General features: G+C 44.1%; 1 long non-coding RNA gene across 2 annotated transcripts; it reads right to left on the bottom strand.

The window, feature by feature from the left end:
• Nucleotides 1-1629: 1629 nt before the first annotated feature.
• LOC119277574 lies at nucleotides 1630-4896 on the bottom strand. 2 transcript variants are annotated; one of them, XR_005137224.1, is made up of 4 exons: nucleotides 4526-4896; nucleotides 3741-3826; nucleotides 3144-3366; nucleotides 1630-1968 (listed from the first exon to the last, which is right to left on the bottom strand). It is a non-coding gene; the product is annotated as an uncharacterized LOC119277574 (long non-coding RNA). The 2 variants fall into 2 exon arrangements; XR_005137223.1 differs by having other exon boundaries at nucleotides 1630-3366.
• Nucleotides 4897-24553: the final 19657 nt, after the last annotated feature.

Genomic DNA, 24553 nt, shown 5'->3' on the forward strand with positions numbered 1-24553 from the left:
CAAAGTTATCAGCTATGTTGTGTGTATAGTATCATGTTATTTGCACAGAAATTACCGGGGTATGATTTTCAACAACTTTTATCCTGGGGTCAAAGGAGTTACCACGGTGTTTGTACGTGGGTTATCAGCTTTGTTGTGTGTATACTACCATCCTATTTACACAGAATTTATCAAGGATTGTTTTTCAATATTTTTCCTCAGGCAAATGGTTACCATAGTGTTTGTATGTGAGTTATCAACTTTGTTGTGTCTGTATTATCATGTTATTTACATACAAGTTACCGGACTAGATTATTTAACATTTTTTTTGGGTAGAAAGGTTATCATGGTGCTTGCACGCGAGTTATCATCTTTGTTTTGCTTATATTGCCATGATATTTGCCCAAAAGTTATCGGGAGTATTGTTTTCAACAACTTCCATTCTGGGGTTAAAAGAATTACCGTAGTGTTTGTATGCGAGTTATCGGCTCTATTGTGCGTATATTACCATCATATTTACATAAAAGTTACCGGGGTTTGTTTTTCCACTAAATTTTTCCCCAGTCAAAACTTACCGGCTCTATTTGACCATGAGTGTTTGTTACATTATCAGGTCGTGCCTAAATTACTGTGTTATTTACACAAAATTGATGTGTATATTATCCTGTTGTTTAGACAAAATTATCGGGATATGTTTCAATATTTTTTTTTCCGGGTCAAAATTACCATGGTATTTGTATGTAAGTTATCAGATCTATGATGCATAATCGTGCTATTTACCCATAAGTTATCACGGTTTTTGCATCATAATTTACTAGGTCCGCATGCGTCAAAATACCATGCTACTTACATACAAGTTTCCGGTTTTGTCACGTGAGAGAAGCGGATCGAGTTGTTTTTCTTTTCAACTCATTTAATAAGGTATAAAATACATGTAATCTGCATAAAAAACCAGAGGAGACAGTTAGCAGTTAGCTCAGCTGGTAGCGTGCTATGGCCTCAACCAACAGGTTCCCGGTTTGATTCTTGCAAGCGCCTTTTTTACTTTCCACGCACGAAACTGGAAAAAAAATGAATCGATTGTTGCACGGGAGATGAAAAAAAAACGATCGAGCGATTGTTGCGCGCGAGGAGCGGATCGAGCGATCGCCAGGTCGTACGTGCCTGTTGCTAACAAACAGTCGGCAGAAAATTAGCTTTATCGATATCTATTATATAAGAAGTCAAATAAGACACCACTTTCTTCCACATAAGTTAAAATAATATGCACCGTTGATTAGTAATATTTACGGCTAAGATTTAAAAATATGCACCGTTGATAAGTAATATTTACGGCTAAGGTTTAAAGATATTACGTTACGTCCAAAAGTTATATAAGTTGAACTGACACGTACAAGTGCATGAAATAAAAAGTTGGAAGTATATAAACTACAACTAGGTTTTAAAGAAATATTGCCGAACATACATGTGCACGTCTCAAGGTGCAGCACATACACGCGGACATACGTGTGGACGTCTCAAAAGTCCAGCACATACACGGGATGTAAGCGTTACATGTCCTAATAGGAAGGAAAGAAGGGAGAGAAAAAAAAGCACTGCCATAATAGGAAAGGAAAGAAGGGAGAGAAAAAAAGCACGTACTACATGCTATAAGCAATTAAAAAAGCAATTAATGTTGAAAATTCCCAAAAAGAAATATAGGACAAGGTCACAATCAGATTTCCAGACATCTCGGCCACCTCAAACCCAGCCACCTCAACCCATATAAGCAAGTACAACCAGTCGCACAATGACACACCAATTAATTTGAAGTCGACAACCACCACGAGGTGAACATATTGAAGTCGACAGAGCTACCATGAAAATCCATGCCCAGCCGCTTCACTCGACGTCCAACGAAGTCATGCCAAAGCACGCCCGACGCCCAACAAAGCCACGCCCAATTGCTCCAGTCAACGTTGGAAGAACTCACTCCAAAGCACTTCTCGCCTGAATCATCAGATTTGGTGATTGTTATTTAGCAAGCTTACTTTTTCTGCCTAGAATCTTCATAAATCCTGTATTAGTTACATATTGTTTTCTATTAATTTTGAGGACATAACACTATCACATACAAGAAGTTCAACGACTTAACTATGAGGGGACATAACTAGAACATTCAAGTGAACGCAATGAGTGTGGGATTCAGTCAATCCTACGACCCATGAGCTAACTAGCCTAGATATGATACTGATGGATGAGCAGGTCTGTTTCTATATATTTAATTGCAGTTTTTTCAAGTTAAGATGCAGTTACTAACCATATTTGATTGTTTTGACAGGGTGAAACAATCCATGTTACTATTTGGAAGAATCTAATAGACATGTTTAGATCAAAGATCAATAAGAAATCTATTTATGCATTCAACAATGTTGAGTTGGAATTACAAAATATAGGCCAGTGAGAAAATGAAATTAAAATATTTTTTGCATACAATACACAGGTAAAAGATAAAAGGATCTTTGAAAGTTTTTCCGAATTATTGCCGCGAGTTTGCTACCATGGACACACTACAAGATAGGACAGAAAAAGATACACAATGCTCAGGTATGTTGATAGTTGTAATTACGACTTCCATATAATTGATATATCTAATTGTTATATCAATAATCTCCAAATATACATGTCATTGGACAACTAACAAAATGAAGCCCATGGAGAGAAGAATAACTTGCTTTATACATCTACATCTAACTTGCTGAACTCACTAGATGGGAAATCATAAGAAGCACCAAAGATTACTAAAAAATTATGTGGAAAAAACTTATATTTTGATTCAATTTCAATGATATAATCTGACCTGTCGCAAACAAAACTATGCAGTAAAAAGAACATTTTTGCCTGATGATGGCCTTGAGATGGTCTACTTGAACGATAAAGCCGAGGGGGTAAAGGTGCATTAACCTTTTTTGAAAAATATGAAGTACCATCTCTAGAATTCCTTAACCAACTCATCTTACATATGTTGCACAGGAATTGATGGATCATGAGGTGGACACCATGTTAATGAAGAAGCAGAACATGCCAGATAAAGAGGTGATTGGTTTTTTAACTATACACACTTCAGAGATGTGTCTAATTTTTAAAAATTATAAGTATGCAGTCACAGAATAATAAAGTTTCACCTGGCAAACTGTCATGTGAACTAATGCGTGTGAAAGAGAAACCACATTGACAGTAATTGGAGTACATTAAACAAAGATGGGCGTCAAGACAAAATATCAGCAGCAGCAGCAGCACATGAGCCCCACAGTGGCATAAAAGGAGACTTGAGATCTGTTGTGATATCAGATGACCAGAGGATGAATGAACTGAGACGAATTCGCCAGAACAATAGGAAAAAGGTGTCTGCCGGAACAAGAGATGTGTTAAAGCAAAAGTGAAAAATACAATGCTTGAAGATGAAGATTAAGTAAATAGTACGACAAACTATTTGTATCGACCAAGGTAAGTAAGAGTACCTGACATCAACCAGAATAAGGATACTTATTAGATTAAGCGTGTGAATGTTAAAAATATTCTTAGTCCAAACAGATTGAAAACGTTGTTCATGTAGTTTCCTTTATGTACATGCTATTTTATCCGAATTTGTACGAGCCCAACACAATATACAAGAACATACTACAAGACCAAAGTTTGAGACATTAGGATTCACTTCATAATTTGAAGAAACTATACTTTGGCAAATCTATTTGACGCCACCACAATAGACAGGAACATACCTTGCTTCAGTAACTTAATAGCAGAACCAGATATAAGCAAATCAACGGCCTCTCTGTTTTTTGCATACCGCTAGCTTTGCTCAGTGCTGCCATTCAGACCAAAAACAAGGTTCCCATTTTTAGACTTAGTAGCAAAGCAAATCCACTATATAAAGATATAAAGATATCTAATTTAGGCATAAATTTTCTGAATGGTCACTATACAATGGCAAATAAAGGCATAAATTTTCAGCACTAAAGAAAGTACAAAAACAAATTTAATATATTCTCTTTCTTGACCAGCTCCCAGTAAGATCTTTTGGTTCACAAAAGGTAGAAGATACAGAGAAAGTGAAAAGAATGATCACCCATACATAAGGCCTCAGCACAAACAGGTTAGCTGACATGAGCAGAAGAGATATATGTTGACTACATCACCATTGGTGAGCTCAAACATGATACACTGAAAAGTGACTTGATCAAGAATAGTAGTGCACGTATTGTCCTCCACCAAGTGATCAGCTAGCTATGAAAAGAGTTATGGGAAACCATGTGATGATGTGAATCCATAAAACCAGTTAGCTACGATTAATTGCTGTAGCTTTTCCTAAATTTAACAATATCTAATTTTCAGAACAATATCTAATTTTTAGAACTGTTATATCAAAATGTCAAACCAAGGCGTATATTCAGAGAAAGAAGATAAGTTCAGTTTTGTTTGTACTGCGGGCTCGCATATCAGTTCAGTTTGGTTTGTATTGCGGGCGGTCAGAACCACAAACTAATAGAGGGAGAAGATAAGGGACCTGTTAGCTGATGGCCTGATGTGCTGCAGGCGGCCGGAATCGAGAGTCCTTGATCGGTCGAGCAGGGAGCTTGGTCCGGGCGGCGCTCTCCCTAGGCCTGCAACGGCGCTCCTCCCCAATCCGTAGCGGCGCTCCTTCCGTGCCGCCGCGGCGGTTCACGGCAGCAGGTTCCGGCCCGGTGGTGTACTCTTCTCTGGTCCTCACGGCTGTGCGGCGCGGCCTCTCCTCCACGGCGGCGCCGCTCGGCTGCTCGGAGCCGGCTCTAATCTCTCCCTTTCCCCACCGTTTTCTCATTCTGCTTCGCTGGGACGCCTGAGGACATAAGTGTGGGGCAATTTTTTACTGCTATCCGTTGGAATGTGTTTTGGAGGCCAGATACATGACCGCATGCTGTGTGGAACCGGGGATAGACTGAGATGATAACAATTTTTTCTTTTCTTTTTATTTTAGAAAATGGGGGAGTTCACCGTGGATGGACCAGTACGAGTTTTGTACGTACTTAGGTTTGGTCATACACGGCAAAACACGGGCAGGGGCACTCAGATGTGGGGCAGCAGCCTCGATTTCCTTTTGCTCTTTCAAAGGCGATGAAGAAAGGAAATGGAATGTGTTTTCCCCTCATAGAAGAAAGAGACGTACACATTCTTCTAAAAAAAACAGAGGTGTACACATGGTCGAATGAGAAGCACATTTTTTTTAACATCAGTACAGACACAAGCGCTCATATAACGCGCATACACTCACTCCTGTGAACACACACACGCACACCCTACCCCTATAAGCACATCCGAAAGACTGAACCGGCATATCATCTTGAGATTTAAGAAGTCACCGTAGGAAGCACCCAATTGGTTAACCTGATTGAGAAGGGTAAAGAGGATATTATATATGCAAATTTATAACACAGGAAAAAAGAAAAAATGGGCACGAAAACTAAAATAAAAAATGGAGATAATTTAAAGAAAAAGAACCGCATATACGAAGCTAAAAGATTTAAATACGGAGATTTCCAACACACAATAATTTAAAACATCTGTGCAATGTCACGGAAAGAAAATCAACATGATTGAAACAAAAAATGGAAGTCATTTATCCAAAATATAAATAAATCAGAATCTAACTTATGTTAGCGACACTCTTCACATCTTGCTATTTCTCCATTAATCTCCATACAATGTGTAACATTTTCCTCAAATCCAACACGTGTCGTTCACTATCGACCTCTCATCACAATCTAATATTGATGACCCGGTGCCAATGACCTAAGACCCAGCCGAACAAGTTTGTTACTCTTGGGAAGCACTATGAATGTTCGAATCAACGTGTCTCCCTGAGATGCTAAGTGTGATTTTACATGGACCAAATTATTACCATTATCTAAGAAAATCGTAAGAGTTTGTACATCATAACCACCGGTGCATATCATCCTGATGTGATACATGCCTTGGAATACACTAAGTAAGAAAAAACATGGAAGAGCAAATTACACTTCTAGAAAATAAAAAGTAAATAAGAAACAAAAATACATAGTCCTACAAAGGTAAACACCATGATACAAAGGTACTAAATAAAAGTCTAATAAAAAATAGAAAAGTTTTTCTAGCCGCGCTAATGCGCGGGTGCACATGCTAGTTATAAAGCAACTCATGAAAGGGTGAGGCCAGTTCTGATAGATGCGCAAAATGATACAGACTGCAGGGCGGACCCATACAACTTGAGGATAGTGCGGCCCGAGGGGCGCCCTCAACTGAACAAACTAAAAAGTCACCTGACATCGTTGGGGTAGAAGTGTTGAAGTAGCTGGAGATGTGCGCCGCAGAAGTTGCTCCTCATGAGCCAGCAGACTCCTGAGCCTCGGGTGGCTCCGGAGGCTCCGGCTCCTCCTCCGTCAGGATTGCCTGACGCCTGGCCTCGCGAGCCGCTAGGATGCCCTGCATGCAGCGCTGGAGTGAGACAGCCACGCCTGGCAAGCCGAACGGCATGCGGACGTAGCTATGGGGGTGGCCTCCACATCGCCCACCACGGGACAGCCAGAAGGGCTCCTGGGAAGCAGCCCTGTTGAGGCTCGGGATGTTAACACAGACGCGCAGTTCGCTGCTCGTGTCTGAAGGAAATATGCCCTAGAGGCAATAATAAAGTTATTATTTATTTCCTCATATCATGATAAATGTTTATATTCATGCTAGAATTGTATTAACCGGAAACATAATACATATGTGAATACATAGACAAACTTAATGTCACTAGTATGCCTCTACTTGACTAGCTCATTAATCAAAGATGGTTATGTTTCCTAACCATAGACATGTGTTGTCATTTGATTAACAAGATCACATCATTAGGAAAATGATGTGATTGACTTGACCCATTCCGTTAGCCTAGCACTTGATCGTTTAGTATGTTGTTATTGCTTTCTTCATGACTTATACAAAGTTCCTACAACTATGAGATTATGCAACTCCCGTTTACCGGAGGAACACTTTGTGTGCTACCAAACGTCACAACGTAACTGGGTGATTATAAAGGAGCTCTATAGGTGTCTCCAAAGGTAGATGTTGAGTTGGCGTATTTCGAGATTAGGTTTTGTCACTCCAATTATCGGAGAGGTATCTCTGGGCCCTCTCGGTAATGCACATCACTATAAGCCTTGCAAGCAATGTGACCAATGTGACCAATGAGTTGGTTACGGAATGATGCATTACGTAACGAGTAAAGAGACTTGCCGGTAACGAGATTGAACTAGGTATTGGATACCGACGATCGAATCTCGGGCAAGTAAGATACCGATGACAAAGGGAACACCGTATGTTGTTATGCGGTTTGACCGATAAAGATCTTCGTAGAATATGTAGGAGCCAATATGAGCATCCAGGTTCTGCTATTGGTTATTGACCGGAAATAGTTCTAGGTCATGTCTACATAGTTCTCGAACCCATAGGGTCCGCACGCTTAACGTTACAATGACAGTTTTATTATGAGTTTATAAGTTTTGATGTACCGAAGGTTGTTCGGAGTCCCGGATGTGATCACGGACATGACGAGGAGTCTCGAAATGGTCGAGACATGAAGATTGATATATTGGACGACTATATTCGGACACCGGAAGTGTTCCGGATGATTTTGGAGAAAACCGGAGTGCCGGAGGGGTTACGGGAACCCCCCGGGGAAGTATTGGGCCTTAGTGGGCCTAAGGGAAGAGAGAGGGCAGCAGCCCAGGAGGTGGCGCGCCCCCTCCCATGAGGAGTCCGAATTGGACTAGGGGAGGGGGCGCGGCCCCTCTTTCCCTCTCCCTCTCCCTCTCTTTCCTTCCCCTTTCCTCCTTCCTAGTTGGACTAGGAAAGGGGAGTCCTGCTCCCACTAGGAGGAGGACTCCCCCCTCCTTGGCGCGCCCCTAGGGCCGGTCGGCCTCCCCCCTTGCTCCTTTATATACGGGGGCAGGGGGGGCACCTCTAGACACACAAGTTGATCTTCGTGATCGTTCCTTAGCCGTGTGCGGTGCCCCCCTCCACCATATTCCACGTCGGTCATATCGTTGCGGTGCTTAGGCGAAGCCCTGCGTCGGTAGAACATCATCATCGTCACCACGCCGTCGTGCTGACGGAACTCATCCCCGACACCCTGCTGGATCGGAGTCCGGGGATCGTCATCGAGCTGAACGTGTGCTGAACTCGGAGGTGCCGTACGTTCGGTGCTTGGATCGGTCGGATCTAGAAGACGTACGACTACATCAACCGTGTTGTCATAACGCTTCCGCTTTCGGTCTACGAGGGTACGTGGACACACTCTCCCCTCTCGTTGCTATGCATCACCATGATCTTGCGTGTGCGTAGGATTTTTTTTAAAATTACTACGTTCCCCAACAGTGGCATCCGAGCCAGGTTTTATGCGTAGATGTTATATGCACGAGTAGGACACAAGTGAGTTGTGGGCGATACAAGTCATACTGCTTACCAGCATGTCATACTTTGGTTCAGCGGTATTGTTGGATGAAGCGGCCCGGACCGACATTACGCGTACGCTTACGCGAGACTGGTTTTACCGCCGTGCTTCGCACACAGGTGACTAGCGGGTGTTTGTTTCTCCAACTTTAGTTAAACCGAGTGTGTCCACGCCCGGTCCTTGCGAAGGTTAAAACAGCACTAACTTGATGAACTATCGTTGTGGTTTTGATGCGTAGGTAAGAACGGTTCTTGCTCAGCCTGTAGCAGCCACGTAAAATTTGCCACAACAAAGTAGAGGACGTCTAACTTGTTTTTGCAGGGCATGTTGTGATGTGATATGGTCAAGACGTGATGCTATATTTTATTGTATGAGATGATCATGTTTTGTAACCAAAGTTATCGGCAACTGGCAGGAGCCATATGGTTGTCGCTTTATTGTATGAAATGCAAACACCCTGTAATTGCTTTACTTTATCACTAAGTGGTAGCGATAGTTGTAGAAGCAATAGATGGCGTAACGACAATGATGCTATGATGGAGATCAAGGTGTCGCGCCAGTGACGATGGTGATCACGACGGTGCTTCAGAGATGGAGATCACAAGCACAAGATGATGATGGCCATATCATATCACTTATATTGATTGCATGTGATGTTTATCCTTTATGTTGATCTCTCACTAAATTATCAAGAAGTGTTCTCCCTGAGTATGCACCGTTGCGAAAGTTCTTCGTGCTGAGACACCACGTGATGATCGGGTGTGATAGGCTCTACGTTCAAATACAACAGGTGCAAAACAGTTGCACATGCGGAATACTCAGGTTAAACTTGACGAGCCTAGCATATACAGATATGGCCTCGGAACACGGAAACCGAAAGGTCGAACATGAATCATATAGTAGATATGATCAACATAGTGATGTTCACCATTGAAACTACTCCATCTCATGTGATGATCGGACATGGTTTAGTTGATTTGGATCACGTGATCACTTAGATGACTAGAGAGATGTCTGTCTAAGTGGGAGTTCTTAAGTAATATGATTAATTGAACTTAAATTTATCATGAACTTAGTACCTGATAGTATTTTGCTTGTCTATGTTTGTTGTAGATAGATGGCTCGTGCTGTTGTTCCGTTGAATTTTAATGCGTTCCTTGAGAAAGCTAAGTTGAAGGATGATGGTAGCAATTACACGGACTAGGTCCGTAACCTGAGGATTATCCTCATTGTTGCACAGAAGAATTACGTCCTGGAAGCACCGCTGGGTGCCAGGCCTGATGCAGATGCAAATGACGACGTTAAGAACGTCTGGCAGAGCAAAGCTGATGACTACTCGATAGTTCAGTGTGCCATGCTTTACGGCTTGGAACCGGGTCTTCAACGACGTTTTGAACGTCATGGAGCATATGAGATGTTCCAGGAGTTAAAGTTAATATTTCAAGCAAATGCCCGGATTAAGAGATATGAAGTCTCCAATAAGTTCTATAGCTGTAAGATGGAGGAGAATAGTTCTGTCAGTGAACACATACTCAAAATGTCTGGGTATAATAATCACTTGATTCAACTGGGAGTTAATGTTCCTGATGATAGTGTCATTGACAGAATTCTTCAATCACTGCCATCAAGCTACAAGATCTTCGTGATGAACTATAATATGCAAGGGATGGACAAGACTATTCCTGAGCTCTTCGCAATGCTAAAGGCTGCGGAGGTAGAAATCAAGAAGGAGCATCAAGTGTTGATGGTCAATAAGACCACCAATTTCAAGAAAAAGGGAAAAGGGAAGAAGAAGGGGAACTTCAAGAAGAACAGCAAACAAGTTGCTGCTCAAGAGAAGAAACCCAAGTATGGACCTAAGCCTGAGACTGAGTGCTTCTACTACAAGCAGACTAGACACTGGAAGCGGAACTGCCCCAAGTATTTGGCGGATAAGAAGGATGGCAAAGTGAACAAAGGTATATGTGATATACATGTTATTGATGTGTACCTTACTAATGCTCGCAGTAGTACCTGGGTATTTGATACTGGTTCTGTTGCTAATATTTGCAACTCGAAACAGGGACTACGGATTACGCGAAGATTGGCTAAGGATGAGGTGACGGTGCGTGTGGGAAATGGTTCCAAAGTCGATGTGATCGCGGTCGGCATGCTACCTCTACATCTACCATCTGGATTAGTTTTAGACCTAAATAATTGTTATTTGGTGCCAGCGTTGAGCATGAACATTATATCTGGATCTTGTTTGATGCGAGACGGTTATTCATTTAAATTAGAGAATAATGGTTGTTCTATTTATATGAGTAATATCTTTTATGGTCATGCACACTTACAGAGTGGTCTATTTTTATTAAATCTCGATAGTAGTGATACACATATTCATAATGTTGATGCCAAAAGATGCAGACTTGATAATGATAGTGCAACTTATTTGTGGCACTGCCGTTTAGGTCATATCGGTGTAAAGCGCATGAAGAAACTCCATACTGATGGACTTTTGGAATCACTTGATTATGAATCACTTGGTACTTGCGAACCATGCCTCATGGGCAAGATGACTAAAACGCCGTTCTCCGGAACTATGGAGAAAGCAACTGATTTGTTGGAAATCATACATACTGATGTATGTGGTCCAATGAATATTGAGGCTCACGGCGGGTATCGTTATTTTCTCACCTTCACAGATGATTTGAGAAGATATGGGTATATCTACTTGATGAAACACAAGTCTGAAACATTTGAAAAGTTCAAAGAATTTCAGAATGAAGTGGAAAATCATCGTAACAAGAAAATAAAATTTCTACGATCTGATCATGGAGGAGAATATCTGAGTTACGAGTTTGGTTTACATTTGAAACAATGCAGAATAGATTCGCAACTCACGCCACCCGGAACACCACAATGAAATGGTGTGTCCGAACATCGTAATCGTACTTTACTGGATATGGTGCGATCTATGATGTCTCTTACTGATTTACCGCTATCATTTTGTGGTTATGCTTTAGAGACGGTCGCATTCACGTTAAATAGGGCACCATCAAAACCCGTTGAGACGACGCCTTATGAACTGTGGTTTGGCAAGAAACCAAAGTTGTCGTTTCTTAAAGTTTGGGGTTGCGATGCTTATGTGATGAAACTTCAACCAGATAAGCTCGAACCCAAATCGGAGAAATGTGTCTTCATAGGATACCCAAAAGAGACTATTGGGTACACCTTCTATCACAGATCTGAGGGCAAGATTTTCGTTGCTAAATTTGGATCCTTCCTAGAGAAGGAGTTTCTCTCGAAAGAAGTGAGTGGGAGGAAAGTAGAACTTGATGAGGTAACTGTACCTGCTCCCTTATTGGAAAGTAGTTCGTCACAAGAACCGGTTCCTGTGACAACTACACCAATTAGTGAGGAAGCTAATGATATTGATCATGAAACTTCAGATCAAGTTTCTACTGAACCTCGTAGGTCTACCAGAGTAAGATCTGCACCAGAGTGGTACAGTAATCCTATTCTGGAAGTCATGTTACTTGACCATGGCGAACCTACGAACTATGAGGAAGCGATGATGAGCCCAGATTCCGCAAAATGGCTTGAAGCCATGAAATCTGAGATAGGATCCATGTATGAGAACAAAGTATGGACTTTGGTTGACTTGCCCGACGATCGGCAAGCCATTGAGAATAAATGGATCTTCAAGAAGAATACTGACGCTGATGGTAATGTAACTGTCTACAAAGCTTGACTTGTTGCAAAAGGTTTTCGACAAGTTCAAGGGGTTGACTACGATGAGACTTTCTCACCCGTAGAGATGCTTAAGTCTGTCTGAATCATGTTAGCAATTGCCGCATTTTATGATTATGAAATTTGGCAAATGGATGTAAAAACTGCATTCCTAAATGGATTTCTGGAAGAAGAGTTGTATATGATGCAACTGGAAGGTTTTGTCGATCCAAAAGGTGCTAACAAAGTGTGCAAGATCCAGCGATCCATTTATGGATTGGTGCAAGCATCTCGGAGTTGGAATAAACGCTTTGATAGTGTGATCAAAGCATATGGTTTTATACAGACTTTTGGAGAAGCCTGTATTTACAAGAAAGTGAGTGGGAGCTCTGTAGCATTTCTGATATTATATGTAGATGACATATTGTTAATTGGAAATGATATAGATTTTCTGGATAGCATAAAGGGATACTTGAATAAAAGTTTTTCAATGAAAGACCTCGGTGAAGCTGCTTACATATTGGGCATCAAGATCTATAGAGATAGATCAAGACGCTTAATTTGACTTTCACAAAGCACATACCTTGATAAAGTTTTGAAAAAGTTCAAAATGGATCAGGCAAAGAAAGGGTTCTTGCCTGTATTGCAAGGTGTGAAGTTGAGTCAGACTCAATGCCCGACCATAGCAGAAGATAGAGAGAAAATGAAAGATGTTCCCTATGCTTCAGCCATAGGCTCTATCATGTATGCAATGCTGTGTACCAGACCTGATGTATGCTTAGCAATAAGTTTAGTAGGGAGGTACCAAAGTAATCCAGGAGTGGATCACTGGACAACGGTCAAGAACATCCTGAAATACCTGAAAAGGACTAAGGATATGTTTCTCGTTTATGGAGGTGACAAAGAGCTAGTCGTAAATGGTTACGTCGATGCAAGCTTTGACACTGATCCGGACGATTCTAAATCGCAAACCAGATACGTGTTTTTATTAAACGGTGGAGCTGTAAGTTGGTGCAGTTCTAAATAAAGCGTCATGGCGGGATCTACATGCGAAGAGGAGTACATAGCTGCTTCGGAAGCAGCAAATGAAGGAGTCTGGATGAAGGAGTTCATTTCTGATCTAGGTGTCATACCTAGTGCATCGGGACCAATGAAGATCTTCTGTGACAATACTGGTGCAATTGCCTTGGCAAAGGAATCCAGATTTCACAAGAGGACCAAGCACATCAATAGACGCTTCAATTCCATCCGGGACCAAGTCCAGGTAGGAGAAATAGAGATTTGCAAGATACATACGGATCTGAATGTTGCAGACCCGTTGACTAAGCCTCTTCCACGAGCAAAACATGATCAGCACCAAGACTCCATGGGTGTTAGAATCATTACTCTGTAATCAAGATTATTGACTCTAGTGCAAGTGGGAGACTGAAGGAAATATGCCCTAGAGGCAATAATAAAGTTATTATTTATTTCCTCATATCATGATAAATGTTTATTATTCATGCTAGAATTGTATTAACCGGAAACATAATACATGTGTGAATACATAGACAAACTTAATGTCACTAGTATGCCTCTACTTGACTAGCTCATTAATCAAAGATGGTTATGTTTCCTAACCATAGACATGTGTTGTCATTTGATTAACGAGATCACATCATTAGGAGAATGATGTGATTGACTTGACCCATTCCGTTAGCCTAGCACTTGATCGTTTAGTATGTTGCTATTGCTTTCTTCATGACTTATACAAAGTTCCTACAACTATGAGATTATGCAACTCCCGTTTACCGGAGGAACACTTTGTGTGCTACCAAACGTCACAACGTAACTGGGTGATTATAAAGGAGCTCTATAGGTGTCTCCAAAGGTAGATGTTGAGTTGGCGTATTTCGAGATTAGATTTTGTCACTCCAATTGTCGGAGAGGTATCTCTGGGCCCTCTCGGTAATGCACATCACTCACTACAAGAAATATGATATCTTGTGACCTCCACTATTGGTCAATGAAAGGTCGTAGTTTTTCATTTGCGACCTTTTTGTGACTAAAAACAGAAGGTCAAAAGCTGACAGTCGTAAACTGATTATAGTGACCTTCTCTGTGAGAAGGTCGTAGACGTTTACGACCAAAATATGCCTATTGTTCTATTTTGGTCACTAGCAGCCTCCCCAGGCCATGTAGGCATCCGACGTGGCAATCTGATGTGGCACAAGAATCAGCCCGGTCCAATTCGATTTTCTACATGGGCCTAGCCCAACAATTCGGCCTTTTTAATGTATTTTTTTCCTGTGCTTTTATTAGCTACATGGGTCTGACCCAGTAATTCGGCCCATGTATTTTTTTTAGGCAAGCCCTTTTAATATATGTATTTTATGTTAATTTCGGTTAGCTACATGGGCCTGGCCTACAATTTGGCCTTTTTATTTTCTAGCGCACAACATTTTGCAGTCAATTTATTTTTTATTTCCAACTTTTTTTCCCAGCTCCAGTTTACAGATGGGTCCCAAATGTCAGATTTTTCACAGCTTATTAATAAGCTATATATATGTATATATCAAACAGACAGAAGAGAGAAAGCATATGAAAATCTTCAAATAACAGCTAAAATAAGTTTATTACAATATGCTATACAGAACAGAACATGTGAAACTACATACACTCATTCACATCACAACAACCAGTTTCCATACACTCATTCACATCACATCAAACAGTTTAACCATCGAATCTTGCATACCCAGGAACTTCCGCTTATGTGCAGACCTACAGGAAGGGCATCTCTCCAGCATCATCTCTCGTAACCTAAAAGAAGGAACATAAACCATCATCAGAATTTGCAACTTTTTGTCCTGCCAAAATATTAATACTTGTTTAAAACAAAGGATTGATGGCAAAAATTATTTCCATAGCCGTTTGTTGGATACTGATGGTAGTTTGAGTAGGTAGGCTGAATCGTTCAATGTGTTAAAGAACCAGGTGCATTTTTCTCTACAGCCGAACTAGGTATATAGTTCAAAGTCTGTTAAGTATGTGACACAAAACATTTTTTGTATTTCAGCATGATAGACCATAAACATAACTTGCTAATTGCATGTTTACTAACTATAGGTCCTGTTATCGGCAACCAAAAGCATTAGGCGATGAAGAACATTATACTTCAGGTTTCAACCATGTTAATATTCTCAGAAAACTATGATGTAACCAAAATAATTACTTCAGGACTTCGAATAAAAATTGAGCTTAGACATGAAACTTTACAGCGCTCATTTCAACCATGTTAGATAAACTTGAGGTAAATTAGCAATAAGGATATTGGTTACAAGCTAGGTGAAATGCAAACAAAGTCCTATTATATTGATGGATCCCAACTTGTTTAAACATCTTACTTAGTAATAAGGATATTGGTTGCTACAGTAAACGTCGCACTGCGCCAGCGCGTAGACCTGCTGGAAGCTGGTTGTGAAGCCCAAGAAGAGGTCGACAGCTGCAATCATAATACATAAGCACAACACATCAGAAGCCATTCTGTCCTTGCTGATACCATGTGTCAAATACACATCTTACTTAGTTTCCCTGCTCAAGTTAACAAAGAAATCTAAAACCATGTAGGACTAAATTAAATTGCAATACAACTCTAAGAAGGCAAAATCTGCCACTACTAGGTTGGATTGTTGGGATTCAAATTGCACATGTTTTAGAGAGATAGTACTAGCAAGCATAGTTCTGTCTGAACCTTTTTTTCACATATGGATGTGTTAGCGCTACAACTAACATTAAAGCTGAATATATATCCATGTTATAGCAGTAAATAAATATACATAGAGCACATCGATGAAGTCAAGCTCAGGGCTTCACCTTGCTTAGTAATTTTGTTTCCAGACCACAAAATGTACACCAGATCATCTACTCATCATCTACAACAACTCAAAGTGGCAGTAGCTAAAAAACAAGCAAAACAACTACTTAGTTATGGGTCTCGAAGCTCATAGGGCAGTCTGATAAGCATGGACAAAAATAAACGAATGCGTATCAGATGAAGGTGCTGGGAAGTCCTGAACATGGTGAGAAGTATACTCTCTAAAAAAATACTCCCTCCATCCGGAAATGCTTGAAATAAGGGTGCACATTTGCATGATAGCTATCTGGACATACAGAATCCAAGTTTCCTACTAATAGCTATCTGATGTCCAAGTTTCTTACTGATGTACTACTGAACGATACTATGTAATTTCCTTTGGTAGTTCACCATTGAACTATATTCAGTTAACAAGCATGTGAATTCAGTATCTTCAGTGCGTGCCATGCACCGTCAAATCCAAGCTGCCGTCTACCTATTTCGAAGTCAGGTAACACAGGAGTGCTATCCAACAGCATCACTTCAAACTAAAAAAAAGGCATCACTTGCAACCAAATTATCTCTAGCATCACAAAAATTAGACCAAGTCCCTCCATCCTCCCACGCCATGGAGACCGAAGGATTAAACTTAGCAATAAGAAGAAGAAAGTGAAACCACGTACCCCTCTTGGTCTGCAGCAAGCTCCTCCTCCCCGTCAATCTCAATCCAGTGCTGGCCTGGAATACGCTGTCTGCTCAAGCACCAAGAGAAGAGAAAGAACCCATCAGAATCCGCTTCAAGAAGCAAAATACTAGTACAGCGCAATAGTTGGGACTTGGAGAACCGGAGCACGCACCAGACACAGACAGGGAGGGCGATGCGGAGGCGAGCCCGGCCAGGACGGCAGCAGGGAGGAGGAAGCGGGGGAAGGGCACGAGCAAGGTGGGACTGACCTATGATGCAGTAGCCGCCGCCGATGGTCGCTGGCGGCAGGAGTTGCGCCGTGCCTGTGGGTCTTCCTCCGCAGCTCCGCGATGTGAAGCAAGCGGAAGGAGAAGCCCGCTGCTGGAACACGCGCACGGAGGGGAAGGTCGTCGCCGGAGAAGGAGTAGAGTGAGGAAGCCCGCTCCCTGCTCGTCGTCCTCGTGTCAGATCCGGCGCGCGGTAGACGTCGCCGGCCTTGGTTTGTGGAGGTTCGTGGAGGCCCCTTGATGGCGGGGGAGGGAGGTCACTTGCTCGGGAGATCGATTGATGGCGACGGCAATGTGGGAGACGAGGGGGAGCGCGTGAGGTGGATCTGGAGCGCTAGGGTTGGATGGAGCATTGTGGGGCAGGAGGGGGCGGCGACGGGAGGGGGGGCGTCATCGTCGATCTGGATGAGGAGGTGCGGATCCGGCGATGTGGGGGCGGTGGGTGAGGAGGAAGGGTTGCCGCGCGGGAGAGGACTGGATCGGGAGGGGAGCGGCGGCGGCGCAGAGATGGGAGGAAGGGATCGATCTGAGCTAGGGTTTGGGCTGCGGGTGGGGGGTATCTCTTTTTGTTTTCTTTTTTTATTTTTTCTGTAGAAAGATGGATGGATGGATGTGGGATGCAGAGATGGATGGATGGATGGATGGACGCCATGTCATCAATCCGTGGGAAGTGTTCTGATTGGTTCGGAAAATCAATGGGTTAAAATAGTTTTGAACTATTAAAAATAGAGGGATTTTGTGAAGTAGCTATCAAAAATATTTTCAAAAGGGCACCACACAAATTTTCACTAGAGTTAGACCACATTTTATGGATAAAGACCCATTTGTATGCATTTCTGATCTTTCTACCTATTTTTAATCATTTTCCGAGTGGCAAAAATGGTTTTTTTGTGAAGAACCAACCAAATATTTGTTGCAAAATTGGAATCCATCAATTTTCTAAAATACTACTTCATATTTAATGCACAATTGACAAAATTGTTGGGTGTCAAAAGTTTTGATCCACCTCTAGTGAAAAAGACAAATTGCCGTTGATTCAGTTGGAAACGGGTCAAATTTGAACTGCAGCTGCCTCATAGTTTGCTATTTATTTTTTCGAAAAATCATTTATAGGTACATAAGTATCTGTTTTATCATAGAAACACCAAAAGTTTTCCAAGATTCAACCACTAGCTAGGAACGGTCAAGCCCGCCGTTTTGACCGCATTTTGAAACGGGCATAAAAAAAATCAAAAAATTAGAAAACCTTCGCATTGTGTCATTATATGTGACCAAGTTTCCAGGAAAATAATAAACTTATAATACGGTAATTATTTTTAAAAAGTGTTCTCAGAAATGAGCTATCATGCGTGAAGATTCATGGCTTTCAAGCCAAATGATCAATCTTATTACCACATTCATGGCATAGTTTGTTCAAATGATCTCATATTTTGCACAAGGGTGCATCTTGGAATTCCAAACAATCTTGCCTCAGGAAGTTTTCATTTTCTTTGCACGGAAAATTCATTTTCCATTTTTCGAGTGCCCGAAATGAGGTTTTTTCTGGAAGGAACTACCAAATAATTGTTGCAAAAATGGAACAAATCAATTTTATAAAATACTAGGCCATGTTTAATGCACAATTGACCAAATGGTTGGGTGTAAAATGTTTTGATCCACCTCTAGTGAAAAAGACAAATTGCGGCCGATTCAGTTGGAAACGGATCAAATTTGAACTGCAGCTGCCTCATAGTTTGCTATTTATTTTTTCTAAAAATCATTTATAGGTACATAAGTATCTATTTTATCATAGAAACACCAAAAGTTTTTTAAGATTCAACCATTAGCTAGGAATGGTCAAGCCCGTCGTTTTGACCGCATTTTGAAACAGGCATAAAAAATTCAAAAAAATCAAAAAATTGGAAAACCTTCGCATTGTGTCATTTTATGTGACCAAGTTTCCAGGAAAAATAATAAAATTGTAATACGGTAATTATTTTAAAAAAGTGTTCTCAGAAATGAGCTATTATGTGTGAAGATTCATGACTTTCAAGCCAAATGAACAATCTTATGGCCATATTCATGGCATAGTTTGTTCATATGACCTCATATCGTGCACAAGGGTGCATCTTGGAATGACAAACAATGTTGCCTAAGGAACGTTTCATTTTCTTTGGACAAAAAATTCATTTTCCATTTTTTCGAGTGCCCAAAATGAGTTTTTTGTGAAGGACCTACCATATAGTTGTTGCAAAATTGGACCTAATCAATTTTATAAAATACTAGGCCATATATAATGCATAATTGACAAAATGGTTGGGTGTCAAAAGTTTTGATCCACCTCTGGTGAAAAAGACAAATTCCCGTCGATTCAGTTGGAAGCGGGTCAAATTTGAACTGCAGGTGCCTCATAGTTTGCTCTTTATTTTTTCCAAAAATCATTTCTAGGTAAATAAGTATCTATTTAATCAGAAATACATGGTTTGATTGCGAGACATCGAGGTTTGGACGGTGGCCGAGGGCCCCAACTCTAGAGCGCATATGCTCGCATGCCGCCGCGTGGTCACCGCGTGACCGTGGCGTTGCCATGCGTTCTGGGAGGCCTAGGCATATCTAGTGGGTTGGGAACTCCCCAGGTAGGTGCTAGGAAGAAAATTATAACATAAGATTCTCATGAGGAGACCGAACTATGCTCAAACATGAATAAGTAGCCAAGTGTTTGATTTACGGTACGGGAAATGAACATGGCCAATGGGCGTGAGTTTTGGCTGAGGATGATCAGTTACTAAGAAGACCGTCTTCACAAATTTTCACCTCAAAAGGAGGAACCTAGGTGGTACTTGCTTTACAAAGTACCACACTGGACATAAATACGAATGTTGAAGCTGGGCTCAAAATAATGAATGGATTGAGCTGGCATTTGGTGGAGGATGGTTATTTGGGCATAGGAAAGCACTGTAGAAAATGGATACCATTTGGACATGCTAAAGTGGTACTTCCTTCACAAAGTGCTGCTTCGAACAGAATAGGAAAATGAATATTTTCGAATTATTTTTGAACTAGGCAAGGAATGTTTTTGACATATTTGATGAAGATATGATCCAAAACATTTATGAGAATTTTTTGGGAATTTTTGGAATAACAGAAATATAGGTTGCTTCACAACCTAGGGCAAAAACTGTCACATGGACATGACACATAGGCAAAACTGATGAGATGGCGCCTAGTCAACACAACCCACCACAATCTACAAGGCTATGACCATCTATATTGGTCATTAACAACAAGAAATAAGGCAGCGGACTAGCACTGTTTGCTTTGTGACCATTTCGTGTAAGGAAATTACGACCTTTCTGACCAAAAGGGTCGCAATGGTTTAGGTTTTGGAGCCCAGCGAACAGCTTTTAACCAATTGGTCTGAAATGGTCATAGATCTATGACCAATTCTTCCAGGGTCACTGACAGAAGGTCACTAGTTGACATATTTCTTGTAGTGACTATAAGCCTTGCAAGCAATGTGACCAATGAGTTGGTTACGGAATGATGCATTACGTAACGAGTAAAGAGACTTGCCGGTAACGAGATTGAACTAGGTATTGGATACCGACGATCGAATCTCGGGCAAGTAACATACCGATGACAAAGGGAACAACGTATGTTGTTATGCGGTTTGACCGATAAAGATCTTTGTAGAATATGTAGGAGCCAATATGAGCATCCAGGTTCCGCTATTGGTTATTGACCGGAAACAGTTCTAGGTCATGTCTACATAGTTCTCGAACTCGTAGGGTCCGCACGCTTAATGTTACAATGACGGTTTTATTATGAGTTTATAAGTTTTGATGTACCGAAGGTTGTTCGGAGTCCCAGATGTGATCACGGACATGACGAGGAGTCTCGAAATGGTCGAGACATAAAGATTGATATATTGGACGACTATATTCGGACACTGGAAGTGTTCCGGATGATTTCAGAAAAAACCGGAGTGCCGGAGGGGTTACCGGAACCCCCCGGGGAAGTATTGGGCCTTAGTGGGCCTGAGGGAAGAGAGAGGGCAGCAGCCCAGGAGGTGGCGCGCCCCCTCCCATGAGGAGTCCGAATTGGACTAGGGGAGGGGGCGCGGCCCCTCTTTCCCTCTCCCTCTCCCTCTCTTTCCTTCCCCCTTCCTCCTTCCTAGTTGGACTAGGAAAGGGGAGTCCTACTCCCACTAGGAGGAGGCCTCCCCCCTCCTTGGCGTGCCCCTAGGGCTAGCCGGCCTCCCCCCTTGATCCTTTATATACGGGGGCAGGGGGGCACCTCTAGACACACAAGTTGATCTTCATGATCGTTCCTTAGCCGTGTGCGGTGCCCCCCTCCACCATATTCCACCTCGGTCATATCATTGCGGTGCTTAGGCGAAGCCCTGCGTCGGTAGAACATCATCATCGTCACCACGCCGTCGTGCTGACAGAACTCATCCCCGACACCCTGCTGGATCGGAGTTCGGGGATCGTCATCGAGCTGAACGTGTGCTGAACTCGGAGGTGCCATACATTCGGTGCTTGGATCGGTCGGATCGAGAAGACGTACGACTACATCAACCGCGTTGTCATAACGCTTCCGCTTTAGTTCTACGAGGGTACGTGGACACACTCTCCCCTCTCGTTGCTATGCATCACCATGATCTTGCGTGTGCGTAGGATTTTTTTTTGACATTACTACGTTCCCCAACACTGTCTTGGGCGGCGGCTGCACTGAGCGACGTGGCTCTGCGCTCGCCACGCATGGCTCGCGCCTCCTGAAGATCCTCGATTGCCCTGGTGATGAACTCGTGTGCAGGTTGCGTTTTGCACCCTGTGCCTTGCTCTCGGAAGCGCGCGTTGAAGCACGCCTCCACATGGTGCCTGAACGCCTCCCTTGTGACACTGGCCAGGTCAAAGGCCCTCGAGTGGAGAGCCCCAGAGCCCAACCTGAGGGGGTCGCCGGGCGTGCCTTCCGATGCGAAAGGGAAAGGCGCCCCAGCAGAGGGCAAGGGGCTTGAAGCGCGATCATCGGGCACCCCAGCCTCCTGAGGACCCCTGAGGAGGAGCTGCTTCTTCTTCTTGGAGACGACCTCAGGGGGATGGGTGGTGCCCTCGCCGTCCAAGTTCTCGACTGCTACAGCCTGGTAGGCGCGCTCGAGGAAGCACACCGCTTCCTTCTCTTCACAGGCGACTATGATGATGCCGCAACTTCCTGGCATCTTGAGGATGTTGTAGCCATGGTGAGTCGCCGCCATGAACTTGGTGAGGGTTGGGTACCCGAGGATGGCATTGTACGAAAGGAGAATGTGAGCGACGTCGAAGTCGATGAGCTTGGTGTGGTAGTTGTCGCGCTTGCCGAAGGTGATGGGGAGACGGATCTGCCCTATGGGATGGGTAGAGCCGTCGGTCATTCCTGAGAGTGGCTTGGTGGGCTGAAGCTAGTCGTATGACACCTGGAGCCTATCAAAAGTCTCGACGGAGAGGACATTGAGCCCCGCACCACCATCGATGAGTGTCTTGGTGACGAGGACGTTGCTGATGGTTGGTGAGAAGAGCATCAGGAGCGCGCCTGAAGTGGCTGCACACTTGAGCTGGTCCGAAGAGTCGAAGGTGATGGAGTACTTGGACCACCTGAGTGGACGTGATGCCACGAGTTTGGGAAGGGCCGAGTTCACCTCATGAGCGAACTGCTTGAAGATGCGATGGGAGGCGGGGGCCTGAGCACCTCCTAGGATGTAGGTGATAGCACGAGGCTCTTGGAAGCCCCCAGCCCCATCATCCTGGCGGTGGTCATTGTTCCTTCTTGGTGGCGGCGGTGGTGGAGGTAGGCCAGCATTACCCTAAGGGTGGTTCTCACGAGGCCGGTCCTGCCATGGACCGTCGCGAGGCTGGTCTTGCCAACGGTCCTCATGGGGCTAGTCGTGCTAGCCTTGACGGGGGCCACGATCGTCCTAGCGGCCTCCATCGCGACCTCCTCTGCGGCCGTAGCCACGGTCATTGCGTTCGGGGCGGCGGCCAATGCGTCTTTCCCGAATGGCCCTAGGCTCTTGGCAGTCGTTGGTGGTGTGGTTGTGCATGTTGTTGAAGACGCAGAACGGGCGGTTGCCTTTGGAAGAGTCAGGGTGATCACAGCTACGCTTCATCTCAGGCTCAGCTGTGAGCACCGCCGGGCCCTTGTGCTTCACGTCCTTCGCCTTGGCCTTCTTGTCTTCTGGGCCAGCCTCTGGGAGCTCAAGGAGCGAGAGCCGGCCTTCTTCTGCCCTTGCGCACCTGGTCGCCATATTGAACATCTCTAGAGTTGAGCACATGTCCTCATGTATGGCGAGCTCCTCCTTCATCTTGACGTCCCAGACACTGTTAGTGAATGCTGAGATGATGGCCTCGTCCAACTCCTTGGGGATCTTGAGGCAGACATTGGTGAAGCGCTGGATGTATTTGTGCAAGGTCTCCCCTGGTTGCTGCTTGATGCGCTGCAGGTCGCCAGCGGCAGGTGCGTGGTCGAGGGTGCCTTGGAAGTTGGCAATGAAACGCTCCCGCGGCTCGTCCCAGGAGGAGATTGACCCCACTGGGAGGTTCAGGATCCATGAGCGTGCGCCATCCTTGAGGGCCATGGGGAACCACTTTTCCATGACCTTCTCATCGCCGCTCGCCGCCTCGATGCTCAGCTCGTAGAGCTGAAGGAACTCGGCCGGGTCGGGGGTACCGTCGTAGCACGAAGGCAGATCCGGCTTGAACTTGCCGGGCTAGACGACTCAGCGAAGCTCCGGAGTGAAAGCTCGGCACCTCGTCGTGGCCACGGGGGCCCGCCGCGGAGGGGGAGCTTGGTCTTGATGCCCACGCGCAACCACCTCGGGTTGCACGCGGTCTTGACGCGGGGGCGTCGAGGAAGCAGGAAGCGCACGCGCCTCTCCCTAGGGCCGCTGCACAACTCGACAACTTTCTTCATCGCGCGTGGGCGCTCTGTGCGGCTGGTCATGCTGAGGGGCCTCACGCCTTGGCTCAGGGACGAAATCTTGCCGGATAGGAGGAGGAGGCACGCCGTGAGCCATGTCACCCGCCTGGGGCGGCGGGGGAGGCAGCGAACAAGACAGCGCAGGAGCCTCTCCAGTAGCACTGACAAGCTCGGCGATGTGGTCCAGCCAGTCCTCGTAGAGGTCGTCGGTCGGACGGTAGCACAGAAGCTCACGCACATGAGCAGCACCGACTACGCGGTCGCCGGCCCGCAACGAGCATGGGAAGACAAAGCAACGATCGGGGTCAGCGATGGAGTGGTGGTGCGGTAGTCACATCGCATGGAGGGCGGCAGCAACGAGTCCTGCTGCTCGTGGGCTGCAGGGCCGGTAGCAGCGTTGGCCACAGGTCATGGGGAGCAGCAAGGAGCGGCGTTTCCTGCGGGTGCCGTCTGAGAGACGCGTGCGGCGAGGGCTGCGCGGCGCTCAGCACGAACTCGACGAGCATCCGCCATGAGAACAGCAGAGTGATGGCGAAACAACTGATGGAAGAGAGGCTCTGACACGCCCCTACATGGCATGCCAAATGTCAGATTCCGAGCTCCGCAGACCCAAGAAAGGTTCGAACTCTGGGGCTTGT

Source organism: Triticum dicoccoides, chromosome 3B, assembly GCF_002162155.2.
Source record: "Triticum dicoccoides isolate Atlit2015 ecotype Zavitan chromosome 3B, WEW_v2.0, whole genome shotgun sequence".
Lineage (NCBI taxonomy): Eukaryota > Viridiplantae > Streptophyta > Magnoliopsida > Poales > Poaceae > Triticum > Triticum dicoccoides.